Raw genomic sequence first — 13306 nt, 5'->3', positions numbered from 1 at the left:
AATAAAAGACTGGCATCGTGCCGGAGGCCATGCCCCCTCCGTGCAGCACTCTGCAAACGCGCCCCCAACAGGCATCTCCAGTATGCGCCAGGGAGCTGCGCTGCAGCCAGGTGTTCTGAGGCCAAGCCCCTTTTTACACCTCTCTGCAACGCAGCTCTGTGGCGCTTACTGGAGGTACCTAGTGGTCTAGTTTGACCCTAGGGACCCTTAGGATTCAAGGGGACTTAATCTCTCAACTTAGAACAGCCACAGGGCGCGTTTACACAGTGGTGAAGGGAGGGGACGGGGCCTGAGGTGACGTGTGCAAACACGCACTATGGCACGTTTTAAATTGGGGATATAATTTCCCTTCAATACTGAGGGCCCCTGGGGGCTAACTAGCTCACCAAGTGATTCCAGTAAGCGCCACTGAGCTGCATTGCAGAGAGGTGGTCCAGGCCGTGCCACTTTTTACACCTCTCTGCAACGCAGCTCTGTGGCACTTACTGGAGGTACCTAGTGGGCTAGTTGGACCCTAGGGACCCTCAGGATTCAAATGAACTTAATCTCCCAACTAAAAATGGACACAGGGCGTGTTTACACAGTGGTGAATGGAGGGGACGGGGCCTGAGTTAACGTGTGCAAAAACGCCCTGTGGCCTGTTTTAAGAGGTAGTTTTAATCTCCATGCCCTATTATATACTAGGGGCTTACAGAGGAGGTCATGCTAATCACAGGGGGACCCCAACGCATAATGTTCCCTAGTGTATGTAGGTGTTTTCACTGTATTCTAAGTGTCTTTTAACATAGCACTGGCTCTAGGACTGGTTAGTCAGACTCAGTTACCACCAGTATCCGTCTGAAAAAGTTGAGGGTACAGGATGATTTTGCAACAAGGCTTCTTTCTGCTCTTCTTTTTGTTCTTTCTGCACGTTATCCTTCTTCCTGCACTTATCTTCGTATTTGAGGACTTCTGTTGCTTCTTTCTGCACTTCTTTTGTTTCTTTCTGTGCATTTTTTCTTCTTTCTTCACATGTCCTATCTCTGTAGGCATAGTTAGAAATTAGCATTTAAAAAACCTTTGAAATTCACAGAAAAAACCATAGGTTTCAGGCACGTTATAGTTAGGAATTAGCATTTAAAAAACCTCAGAAATTCACTGAAAAAACCATAGGTTTCAGGGGTGTTATAGTTAGCTGGACTTTTCACTTGTACAAAACCATTGAAATTCCCCCGTTATAGTTAGTTCAGCTAACTATAACTCGCGCGCCCGCAATGCACTGCTGATGACGTCACATATTACATCACTCATGACATGGTCAGTGACATCACTCATGACATCACTGATGACATCTCAAATGACATCACTGATGACATCACTGATGACATCATCCTTGTGATAGAGTGGCAGACCTCCTCTCACCCTAATATAACCTTTGATACACACATTCAAAAATAGAGACTAAAATTTTCAAAACAATGGACATACCAATACCAGTTACAACAACCTCTTCAGTAATTCTAAGATCCACATACACATCCACTCATTCACCAACAGTCCTATACAGTCACTCATACATGTACTCACTCATCATATGTACTCATACACCTATACATCCTGTTACACAATGCCACTCATCCATAGAGTTACTCACACACATAGTCACTCATGCTAATAAAGAATCAAACATACATTTACTTGCATATACAGTTATACACACACCACCATACTTACTTCTACGGAAACTTACACATACTTAGTCTTTTAAACAATCACTTATAGAAACACATACTTATTCATACAGGAACTCTTTCAATCTCTCACTCTCACATATACTCACATATATACACCAATAGTCACATATACTAGTTTAAAACATATGTAGTTACTCATAAAGTCACTATTGAGACAGTCATGCACTCACTAACACACCCATACACACACTCATCCACCCATACAGTCCTGCACACATGCTGTGTTCAACACATACAAACAGTGAGTCACTCATTCATGCACCTATGCACTACGTAATACCCCCCACCGAACCATGCAGACACTCAGACTGATACTCAAAAAACCAACTAATAACCTATATAGACACCCATGTAGCTACTCACCAACCCATGCAGCCACTTATACACAAAGTGAGAGACTGATACAGATATTTACATATTTAAACATTACTCACTAAGCCATGTATTCACTATGATACACTTAATCAGTCAGTTACACAATCAATTTTTCAAAAACAAATCATCCATTTAGACACTTATATACCCATTTATTCTTCCATCGACCTTGAGATATACATATATAAAACATATTTAATTTTCAGAAAAACACACATTCACTGGATGATGTCATCAGTGATGTCATTTGAGATGTCATCAGTGATGTCATGAGTGATGTCACTGACCATGTCATGAGTGATGTAATATGTGACGTCATCAGCAGTGCATTGCGGGCGCGCGAGTTCTAGTTAGCTGAACTAACTATAACGGGGGAATTTCAATGGTTTTGTACAAGTGAAAAGTCCAGCTAACTATAACACCCCTGAAACCTATGGTTTTTTCAGTGAATATATATATATATATATATATATATATATATTCACTGAAAAAAACATAGGTTTCAGAGACGTTATAGTTAGAAATTAGCATTTAAAAAACCTTAGAAATTAACAGAAAAAAACATAGGTTTCAGGGGTGTTATAGTTAGCTGGACATTTCACTCGTACAAAACCATAGAAATTCATCCATTATAGTTAGTTCTGCTAACTATAACTTGCGCGCCCGCAATGCACTACTGATGATGTCACATATTACATCATTCATGACATGGTCAGTGACATCCCTGATGACATCTCAAATGACATCACTGATGACATCCAGTGAATGTGGTTTAGTTTGAAATTTAAGTATGTATTATATATATACCAATCTGTACTGAAGATTGAGTGTATATATAACTGTCTGGATGGAGGATTTAGTAGCTGTCTGACTGTCAGTTTAAGTGAGTAATTAAAAGTGTCTCACTTAATACATGGATTAGTAACTCTGTTGTTGTATAACAGGCTGCATCAGTTGGTCACTAACTACATGAGTGTGTACATCAGTTATTCGTTTCGTTTCAGAAATCTTTATTTCGATCACAGATCATAAAAGATACATGGTAAAATATGGACAATTAAAAAAGTATTAAACATGATGTGATCCAATGAATTAAGACATTAAAATACATTAAGAGAAAAAAGGAAATGTGATGTACTGTACTAAAATCTGACAATAAGTCAATTTATACAAGTCTTTTCAGGACGCTGCTGCGTGTAAACCACATGGAAGTTAAGAATTTCGCAACTGCAAAAACGACAATGGGAGAAAGGTCTGACTTTAAGACCCTATAGGCTGGTTGGAAGGATCTGAAGCCCAAGTCCCTAAGTAACGGGACTAACCAGCGTTTCCTGCTCCTCTTGTAGCCCTTGCAGAAAAAAACGGCGTGAACTTCGTCTTCTTTCGGATGAGCACAAACAGGGCAGGTTGCTGTGGTGGAGCATGGAGACCAAGACGCTGTGAAAAAAGCTAGAGGAAGGCATCCATATCTCCATTGAAAGAATAATTTCCTCGTTAGCAGGGGGGAGATCGCATCCAGAGTACTTTCAAGGCAGTAGGCGTCTTTTGCTTTCAGGAATAAGTGGGTCAAGGATCCTTCACGGCTCTCGTTGATGGCTCTTGTGAGCATCAAATTGTAGTATGCTCTTGCGAGTGCCTTCTTTGAAATCTTTACACAGGATTTGGAAGGATCGGTCCATAGTTCCGGATAGCCCAGATCCTCAAACCTGCCCTTGACATAGGTCAGCCACGGAATCCTCGAGGCGTTCCGCAGCTGTAAGAATTCCTGAAGTTCCTCTCTATAAATTGAGAGATCGGAGCTACACCACAAACGCCTCCAAAAGGTTAGGGGTTTAAGACCTAGCTCCTCTGATATTGGTCTTACTCCCAGGTCTAATCTAAGGGGGAGTAATGGAGTGCTTTGAGGGAGGGCAGTTACCTGTCTCAGGAATTTGTTTTCGGTGGACTGTAACTTTGGGACATGAGTGTGACCCCAGATTTCACCCCCGTATGTAACACCCGCCCTTGCTTGGGTTTTGTATATATGAATAATTGGGGTCAGTGGACGGTAAAAAGATTTGTTCGCCAAGCGCAAAGTGCCACCCGCCAACTGTGCCAGTTTGATGGTCGCTTTGGCCTGATGAGACGTCCACGATAGATGTTCGTTTAACGTGATCCCCAAATATTCAATATTGTGCACACGTTCCAATTGTGTTGTGCCGAGCCTGGGTGGGGCACGATTCTGGGGCTTGGGGTTCAGAATCATGAACTTAGTTTTTTGAGGGTTGATTTCCAGTCCCCGGTCGTTACAAAAATCTAGAAAGCCATCCAAGATGCGCTGGATCCCCATAGGGGATTTAGACAGCAGCAGGGTGTCATCTGCAAACATAATTGCAGGCACCCTGCTGCCGGTTAATTTTGGAGCATCCGAGTTGTGAATCCTGTTTAGGTGGGCAACTACCCCGTTCACAAAGATGCAGAACAGGGTCGGTGCAAGCACACAACCCTGTCTCACGCCTCTGCGAACGGGGAACCTTTCGGTTAGTTTGCCACCTTTGCCACACCTTACGCGAGCGTAGTTATTGTGGTGCAGTCTCATCAGGATTGTCAGGATGTCAGTAGGTACGTCCAAATCTTCCATAACTCTCCATAGCCTCGCTCTGGGCACCAAATCAAAGGCGGCACGTAAGTCTACAAAGATGGTGTATAGACTGCCGCCCTCGATTATGGCTGTTCTCCAGTAGAGGAGATTTAACCTGAAGATTTGGTCTATGGTTGACACGCCCTCCCTGAATCCTGCCTGGTAAGGGGACAAGATTTCCATTTCTTCGATCCAGGCCTGCAATCTATTCAGAATCAGTCTACCGAACAATTTTTGGGATATATCGATTAAACTGATAGGACGATAGTTGGAGGGGAGCAAGGGGGATCCCTTTTTGAAGATTGGGACCACCTCTGCTCCCCTCCAAGTATCAGGCACCTCCAGTCCCCCGGCGATAGCATTAAATATTAGTGTGAGATAGGGTGCCCATATTCCAGGTTCCTGCTTAAACAGGTCACCGGGCACCCCATCGAGACCAGGGGCTTTTCCAGCAGCTAACCCTTTAATGGCTTCCCTCACTTCTTTTTCAGTGAAAGCAACCCCAATCGGGCAGAATGAAATTGTGGGACCATCTCTGTTCTGTTCGCCCCCACCCTCTGCGTACAGGGCTTCAAAATGGGTCTGCCATACCGTGGGGGCTATATTGGGCTCTATTGCGGAAGATAAATCCTCCGTGCCATTCGCCACTACACGCCAAAATTTACGGGAATCTCTGGTTGTTAAAGCATTAGTGAGATTTTCCCAGTAATCATGGTCCCATTCTGCCTTTGCATTCTCCAGGAGGATTTTGTAGGATCTTCTCCTGGCGCGAATTTCATCTTTGTTGTGATGTTCCTTTATGGCAAGTAGCAAGTTGGCCTTGGCTTCCCTGCAAGCAGCATTGTACCAAGATGTCTTTGGTTTAAGGCCATTCCTTTGCCTTGAAGATGAAAATAGATCCTGCTCTAGGGTAGTGAGGATGCCTGCATGTATTTGTGCAAGCTCTCCTCGCATAACGTCGTCTAAAACCCTAGATCCTAGCTGGAAGGCATCCTCCAGTAATGGGATTATCCTTGCATATAGGTGGGATATTCGATCTGGGTTGCTGGCCAATTTCTCCCACTTGACCTTCCTACGATTATTTTCAAGTAGGAGGCCCGTTTTATCTTTAACCGACCCATTGATTCTTGGGTCTCTCCCAGGTAGACAATAGGTCAGTTCCAGGGAGTTGTGGTCACTGTCTAGTCTTGGGGTAACTTTGAAGTCCACTATTGCTGACCACATGGACAGTTTAACCATTATGTAATCCAATCTGGATTCGCTGCCGGGTTTATTAAATGTATAAATACTTGGCGTGTCTGATTTAGTGCGACCGTTGCATGCCCTTAGACCAAGGTTGAGGGTGAGGGCGGTTATCTGTAGGGCTAGTGGAGTCCAAGCCCGTGGGGAAGGTGCCGCCGTCTCAGGTATGAGCCAATATGAGTCTTCTTCCAGAGAAGGACCATCACGTAGCCCCGGCAGTGGTTCATATTGAGCATTAAAATCGCCTCCTACCAGGCAAGCCAGTTCGCTTGGGATACCTTCTAGGAGCTTGGCTAGCTCATCCACTGTGCCAGATTCTTTATGCATTGGAACCGGCCTTGAATAGATATTAATTACTATCAACTTCGATGAGTCTGGCCACTCGAGTGAGACAGCCAGTAAATCATCAGAAGCGGTCTCTAGATAAGTAGCTTGGCAACCCAAATCCGTGGCTACCCATGTAGTTAGTCCCCCAGATGGCCTGCCCCTACCCCCCCATTTAGCTGCTTTGAAGAAGGAGGCAAAACCCGGAAATACTATTTCATCACGCGCCCAAGTTTCTTGTAATAGAATTATGTCCTTCGAACTGATATATGTACCCCATTCTGTGCAATCTATCTTGCTAGCAAGGCCAGCCACATTCCATGAAATCACTATTATTTCTGGTGGTTGGGTGGAGGCAGTGCCCATATGAGCCAAAGTGGTGGTGGTGCACTCGTGGGGCCGCCGAAGGTTTGTGGGAACGAGGGACGTGCCCATGGGGTTATTATCATGGATGGGAGAGGAGGGCGCGACACTTGGTACATGTACAGGAACAACTGTACCAAATGCTGAAGGATGAATATCAGCAACCGGGTCAAATTTGAGCCCATTTATGTGAGATATTTGAATTGCGCTCCCCTCATCAACCGCATGTCAGTCTACCATCTCAAGGCTACTAAAGCGGTTATGGGTAGCTAGGTGGGCGGGGTAGTGAATTCTATGTGGCCCTGGAATTCCCCTCCTCTGTCCACCGCCTCCCCCCCTCCTTCTTGCAACAGTTTCCCAGCCGGCCTCACTCCCATAAGTAGGGAACTGCTCTGTTGGTCTTTCCCTGTATGGCGGATAATTGTTGTTCTTCCTCCGACTATTTTCCCAACCCTCCAACTGCTCCTGGTGATACCTCCACCTATGATCCTCCAGATTGTAAAAATTTGAGGGGTAAAAGAATGAGAGGGGCAATGGTTGGATGGTGCTCGCAAAATCCCCATCAGCAGCACGGGTGCAGATATATGCGGCTGCATTCGGATCTCTGAAGGTGACCAGAATGCAGTCGCCACCGATGGATTTCTTAGTATAGCCCACCCACGCTGCCCTCCTAGCCATGGTTATATCGCTAGTAGTACCTCTCGGTAACGGTCTATTTACGGAGAGCCAATTAATTACTTTATTTATTAGTGAGATGGTGGATTCAGATGTAGTAGAATTTAATTCAGGGACCCCCACCAGAACCAGAGTGTAAGGTGCTACTTCTGGGGGGAGGTTTATGAATTTGGATTTAGAAGTAATATCAGGTTTCTCTCCAGTAATAGGAGGGTCACTCTTAGCTTTGGCCGGAGGCTGGGTATTATTGTCTTTCAGCGGGAGGGTTGATTTTGAGATAGTGGTAGCCGATTGTTGGATGGGAGTGGGAGCCAAATTTACAACCAATGGTGCCGGAGCGTTGATTGGTACAGGTTGTAGGGGTTTGGGATTAATTTGCGGGGGTTTATTAGTAGTTGGTGTGGGAGGGAAGTTGTCTTTGGTAAGTTTTGAACCTGGTCCCTCTCTAACTAATTTGGTCCCACTGTTGGCCGTTTTCCTTGAGTCTACGAGTTGCACGGTAGCCTTTTCAATACTAACTAGTCTGGCTTCCATCTTAATCAGTCTTGCCTCAAGAGGGCTCAACAGAGACCTAACTAAGGTGCCTATATCTTCTAGAGTAATATCATCTGAAATAATATCTGCTGGAGCATTGCTAATAGGTTGTGGTAAAGAAGTTGACTTACTCGTTCTAAGGGGAGACGGCGGTCCTAATGTATTCCCAGTGTGCTCGGAGGAAGCACCCATCTCCCTTTTGCCTCTAGCTTGCTTAGATTTCGAAGTTTTAGTCCTATGATCTACTTTATTTTGGAGGCCCTGCTTCTTTTTTGGAACAGCCCCTTCCCTAGTACCCCTGTTGTTGTCTAGGTTAGTTCCTGCAACTTTAGCTATCTCAGTGTTCTCTATGGGTGTAAGCTGGGGGTTTTGCGTGTTGGGTAGGGCCATAAGGCTCATGTCGTCGAGGTAACTCGGGGCCTCAGTAGTAAACTCGGGATTGGTGGAATTAATGGCTGGGATAGGACATATTGCCGGGTCTATACTTTGGTTATTTGGAAGACCAGATCTATTTTCTGGGGTTCTAACGTGGGCCATGGGGCCCAATGAGGACCTTCTTACCCAGTCTATTTCTTGTGAGATTCTGCGCTCGAGAACCTCTATTTCCTCAAACAAAAGGGAGCCAGCTTTGGCAAAGTAAGTGTCAATAGGTCCTTTAACGGCCCCCGATGTAGTTTGTGAGGAAGTTTTACTCCTGGTTTCCCGTGTGCACATTTTACTCACAGTTCAAATACCTTTAGATCCAGGCGAAGAGGGGGGGCCCGGACCGGACTCTCACGTACTCGAACGGCCTCAAACGGCCCGCTCTTTGCCCGGTCTTCGCCCCGGTCGCTCCCGCGCGCTCCCGCGCAGCGTCAATCTCCAGTATTTATATCCCAAGGACCATTGAGGTGTGTTGTGACAAGGTGTGGGCGGGGCGTTCAGGGAGAGCGGGGCCAGGTGACTCAGCCTCCGGGTCCGGGACTCCTGGGAAAATGAGTCCCGGTTCACGCTCGCAGCCCTGTAGCCTCACAAGCCCCACACGAAGCAGCCAGACAGGCAGGAGACCAGCAGCGGCAAGAGGAGGTGAGGGGGATCCGCAGCGGGACCCGCGAAGCGGGTTCCGCAAGTCGTAGATGTGAACAGCCCTCACAGCGTAGATGTGAACAGCCCTCACAGCGATGTAGCGCCAGCCAGAAGCAACAATCAGCGTCCCACGAAGAGAGGGTCCAGGTGCAGTTTAAATTTAGCAAGGTGTGGGCGGGGCGTTCAGGGAGAGCGGGGCCAGGTGACTCAGCCTCCGGGTCCGGGACTCCTGGGAAAATGAGTCCCGGTTCACGCTCGCAGCCCTGTAGCCTCACAAGCCCCACACGAAGCAGCCAGACAGGCAGGAGACCAGCAGCGGCAAGAGGAGGTGAGGGGGATCCGCAGCGGGACCCGCGAAGCGGGTTCCGCAAGTCGTAGATGTGAACAGCCCTCACAGCGTAGATGTGAACAGCCCTCACAGCGATGTAGCGCCAGCCAGAAGCAACAAGCAGCGTCCCACGAAGAGAGGGTCCAGGTGCAGTTTAAATTTAGCAAGGTGTGGGCGGGGCGTTCAGGGAGAGCGGGGCCAGGTGACTCAGCCTCCGGGTCCGGGACTCCTGGGAAAATGAGTCCCGGTTCACGCTCGCAGCCCTGTAGCCTCACAAGCCCCACACGAAGCAGCCAGACAGGCAGGAGACCAGCAGCGGCAAGAGGAGGTGAGGGGGATCCGCAGCGGGACCCGCGAAGCGGGTTCCGCAAGTCGTAGATGTGAACAGCCCTCACAGCGTAGATGTGAACAGCTCTCACAGCGATGTAGCGCCAGCCAGAAGCAACAAGCAGCGTTAGTTATTGATTAGTTGGGTGAGTATTTGTATGGGACACTGAGTTTGTGTGTGGTTGGATGGGGTGTGTGTAACTCTATGCATAGATGTGTGAATGGTTGGTTGACTAGGTGTATAGGTTTAAGAGTGCATGTGGAAACAGTTGTTTGGGTGACTGAGTGTATTTATTTGTGTGTTGGTTAGCGAATATATGTTTTAGTTGTACATCTTCAACAAAGTAAAAAAATAAAAGGCATTGTATGTGAGTGTTGGTGTATATAAACAAGTATATATAAGAGTCAGTGATTGTGAGAGTAACTATATGAGTGTATAATTGTAATGGTGATTTTTTAACATATTAACTATGAGTTACTATGTGTTTGAATAAATGAGGTGTTGTGGGTATAATTGTGTAAGTGAGTAAATGTAAGTGTGATCAATTTTTTTCATGAGTGAGTAGGATGACTGCATAACCGACTAAGATGACTGCTGATGTGTCAATGTCTATATATGTGTATAAGTGCATTTGATAATGTTCTATTAGTTAGTGACTGCATGTATAAGTGATTCTGTTGTTGAATGGGTAGTTGTGTGTGTAGACTTAGGAATCAGTGAGTGGGTACGTAGTAACTAGTGTTGGTGTGTCAATGGTTTCAAATATGGTACTCTGTATTTTACAGTGAGTGATGAAAGGTTATACTAGTGTATGATGAGGTGTATCAGATTGTCACTTGGATGATGTCATCAGTGATGTCATTTGAGATGTCATCAGGAATGTCACTGACCATGTCATGAATGATGTAATATGTGACATCATCAGCAGTGCATTGCGGGCGCGCGAGTTATAATTAGCAGAACTATGAAATGTCCAGCTAACTATAACACCCCTGAAACCTATGTTTTTTTCTGTGAATTTCTAAGGTTTTTTAAATGCTAATTTCTAACTATAACGTCTCTGAAACCTATGGTTTTTTTCAGTGAATTTCAAAGCTTTTATAAATGCTAATTTCTAACTATAACGTCTCTGAAACCTATGGTTTTTTCAGTGAATTTCAAAGGTTTTTTAAATGCTAATTTTTAAGTGTAATAGTAGTTATACCTATTTTTTTGACTGATTTTCTACAGTTTTTTAACTGTTTATTTATAAATATTTTATTCATTAAATAACATTATACATTTTTCTGAAAATTGCAAAAGACAATTAAAACTGAAATATTGTTTAAGTTTTTTATTCTAATATATTTATATTATTTTTTATTTATTTGTAGAGTCGCGCACCCAAAGCGTACACATCACGGTAGGTGCGCGGATTCTAGCTGCCATTTTAGAAACGTCATGAAGGATCCACGTACGGTGTGTGACAGCTGCGTGTTTTTCGGTTACATCATATACATTTAATATCATGTTATGTGTGCGATTGGTATGCGACCAGTCCGCGACCCCTGCTCACACGCATTCGCGACACAAGCGCATTGCGGTATGCAATGCTTACGCGGTGGCGGGTCCCGCGTGATGTCATATATGTGCTGGGGCGCGCTGGGTGCGCGACTCCCGCAAAAATTGTTTATGTTCTAAAATGATATGTATGTGTGTTTAATATACATATTAGGGCAAGAGACTATCTAAGATATTCATAAAAATAATATATTTGTACTTATAATAAACGTATATTATTTTTAAATATATTTTTGCGAAGTTGCGTCGGGTGCATGCTTGGTGAGCGCAGAGTGCGCGGATCCCATGTGACCTAAAAAAAAAAAGATTTCATTGGTTCAGAACATTTCCCACTGTAATTATTGAAGGATCCCACCCATTTTAATCATTCTTGTTGGAGCATCTTTAGAGAGACATCTCTTTTCCTACAAGAACCCTTTTTGCCTATTTTATTGGTCTTTTTAAAAAAATATCAAACAAAATGTCATCTGGAGAGCAGCAGCAGGAGGAAGTATCTTTTGAAGAAGAATTCTTGCAGGAGGCACCACGTCCACAGAGGCCGGAATCTGTCGTGTGGAAATTCTTCACTTTTCCACCTGAAGAGAAGAAAGTAAATGCGAGAAAGGTAATGTGCAAAATTTGTGACCAAGTCCTGTCAAGAGGCAGCGAAAAAAATACTCTTGTGACACTGGTTCTATGTACAAGCATCTCTAGACCACACATCCTCTCAATCTTGCTCGGGAGGAAATGAGGCGAGCTGCTTTGAACCCCACACCTGCTGTGGCAAGTACATCTGGAGCATCCTCAGGAACACCTGCAATGGACATTAGGCCAGAATTCACCTTTCTTGAGCAACACTGCGTGAAGTGTAAAAAACGTATATGCTTCGGTGAGCAGTCGGTGGATGCAGTTTGTGCTGCGCAACGCAACCATCATTGTTCATTTTTGTGTTTTTTTATTTTTGGAATGATAAGTAATTCCAAATGTTTCCTGTTTTATTCGATCTTTTTTTTGTTCATTTTTTGAAAAAAAAAAAAAAAAAAATCGTTCAAAAAACTAAAAAAAATACAAAAGAAAAAAGAAGAAAAAAAAAGTTCTTATCAGAACTACCTTATCTGGTTAAAGAAAGAACTATAATTGCAAGGAAATGTGTGAAAGTTTGGTTGAATATATGTATACCGCATGATTGACTTAAGAATGCATTAGTAGTGTATGGTGAATTTATAGGTGAAGATTTATGAGGAAGTACTGCAGCGTGACACTGCAAGCTCTTTAGCTGCCCTGCACTGTGGCACTTCCGTAGCACAGGGATGTGACATATGTACATGAATATGTTGCAACTCTGTGCTTCTCTCTGCACTGCTGCACAAACTGCAGCCATGCCGTGACACAGGCACCCTTGCACCATGGTGCAAGGATGTTTGTGTCATGTGCAGATTGTTTTTGTGCATCAGATGATTACATAGATGATGTCATCAGTGATGTTATTTGAGATGTCATCAGTGATGTCATCAATGATGTCACTGACCATGTCATTAGTGATGTAGTATGTGACTTCATCAGCAGTGCATTACTTTAATCCAAAAAGCTGGCGGTCATATTGGCCTGGTCACGATTTGAAAATTCAGGAATTGATACAATAAAGAAAAGAAAACAAGTGTTAATATACACACAATGTCATTTCAGCATATCTTGCCCCATGACCGCCATACCTGTATGTTCGTCAACGTGACTTATTCATAATAAACATACTTAGAATTGCAAACATCAACATAAACAATGGACTACAAATTACTTTAAAGTGAAAGGCTATCGGCCATATTAATCTGGGCACGTTGTGTATTATAATGGTTCTTACACGAAAGAAAAGGAAAAAAAGGGGTGTTAATATACACACACTATCCCTAAATAAAGTTGTAGCGATTATAGTTCCATTCCATTCACAGCTCATTAGAGATGTCATGAGTGATGTAACTGATCATGTCATGAATGATGTAATGTCTGAGGTCATTAGCAGTACATTGCGGGGGCATAAGTTATAGTTAGCTCAGGTAACTATAACTGCTGAATTTCACTGGTTGTGTATGAGTGAAATCTGAGTCTAACTATACCGTCCCTGTAATCTTTTTTTTTTTCCAGCAAATGTCTAGTTTTTTTTAATGTTAAGTAAAATGCATATT

Source organism: Triturus cristatus, chromosome 9 (assembly GCF_964204655.1).
Source record: "Triturus cristatus chromosome 9, aTriCri1.1, whole genome shotgun sequence".
In the NCBI taxonomy this organism is placed as follows: Eukaryota; Metazoa; Chordata; class Amphibia; order Caudata; family Salamandridae; genus Triturus; species Triturus cristatus.
Note: the sequence above shows the minus strand (reverse complement) of the source record.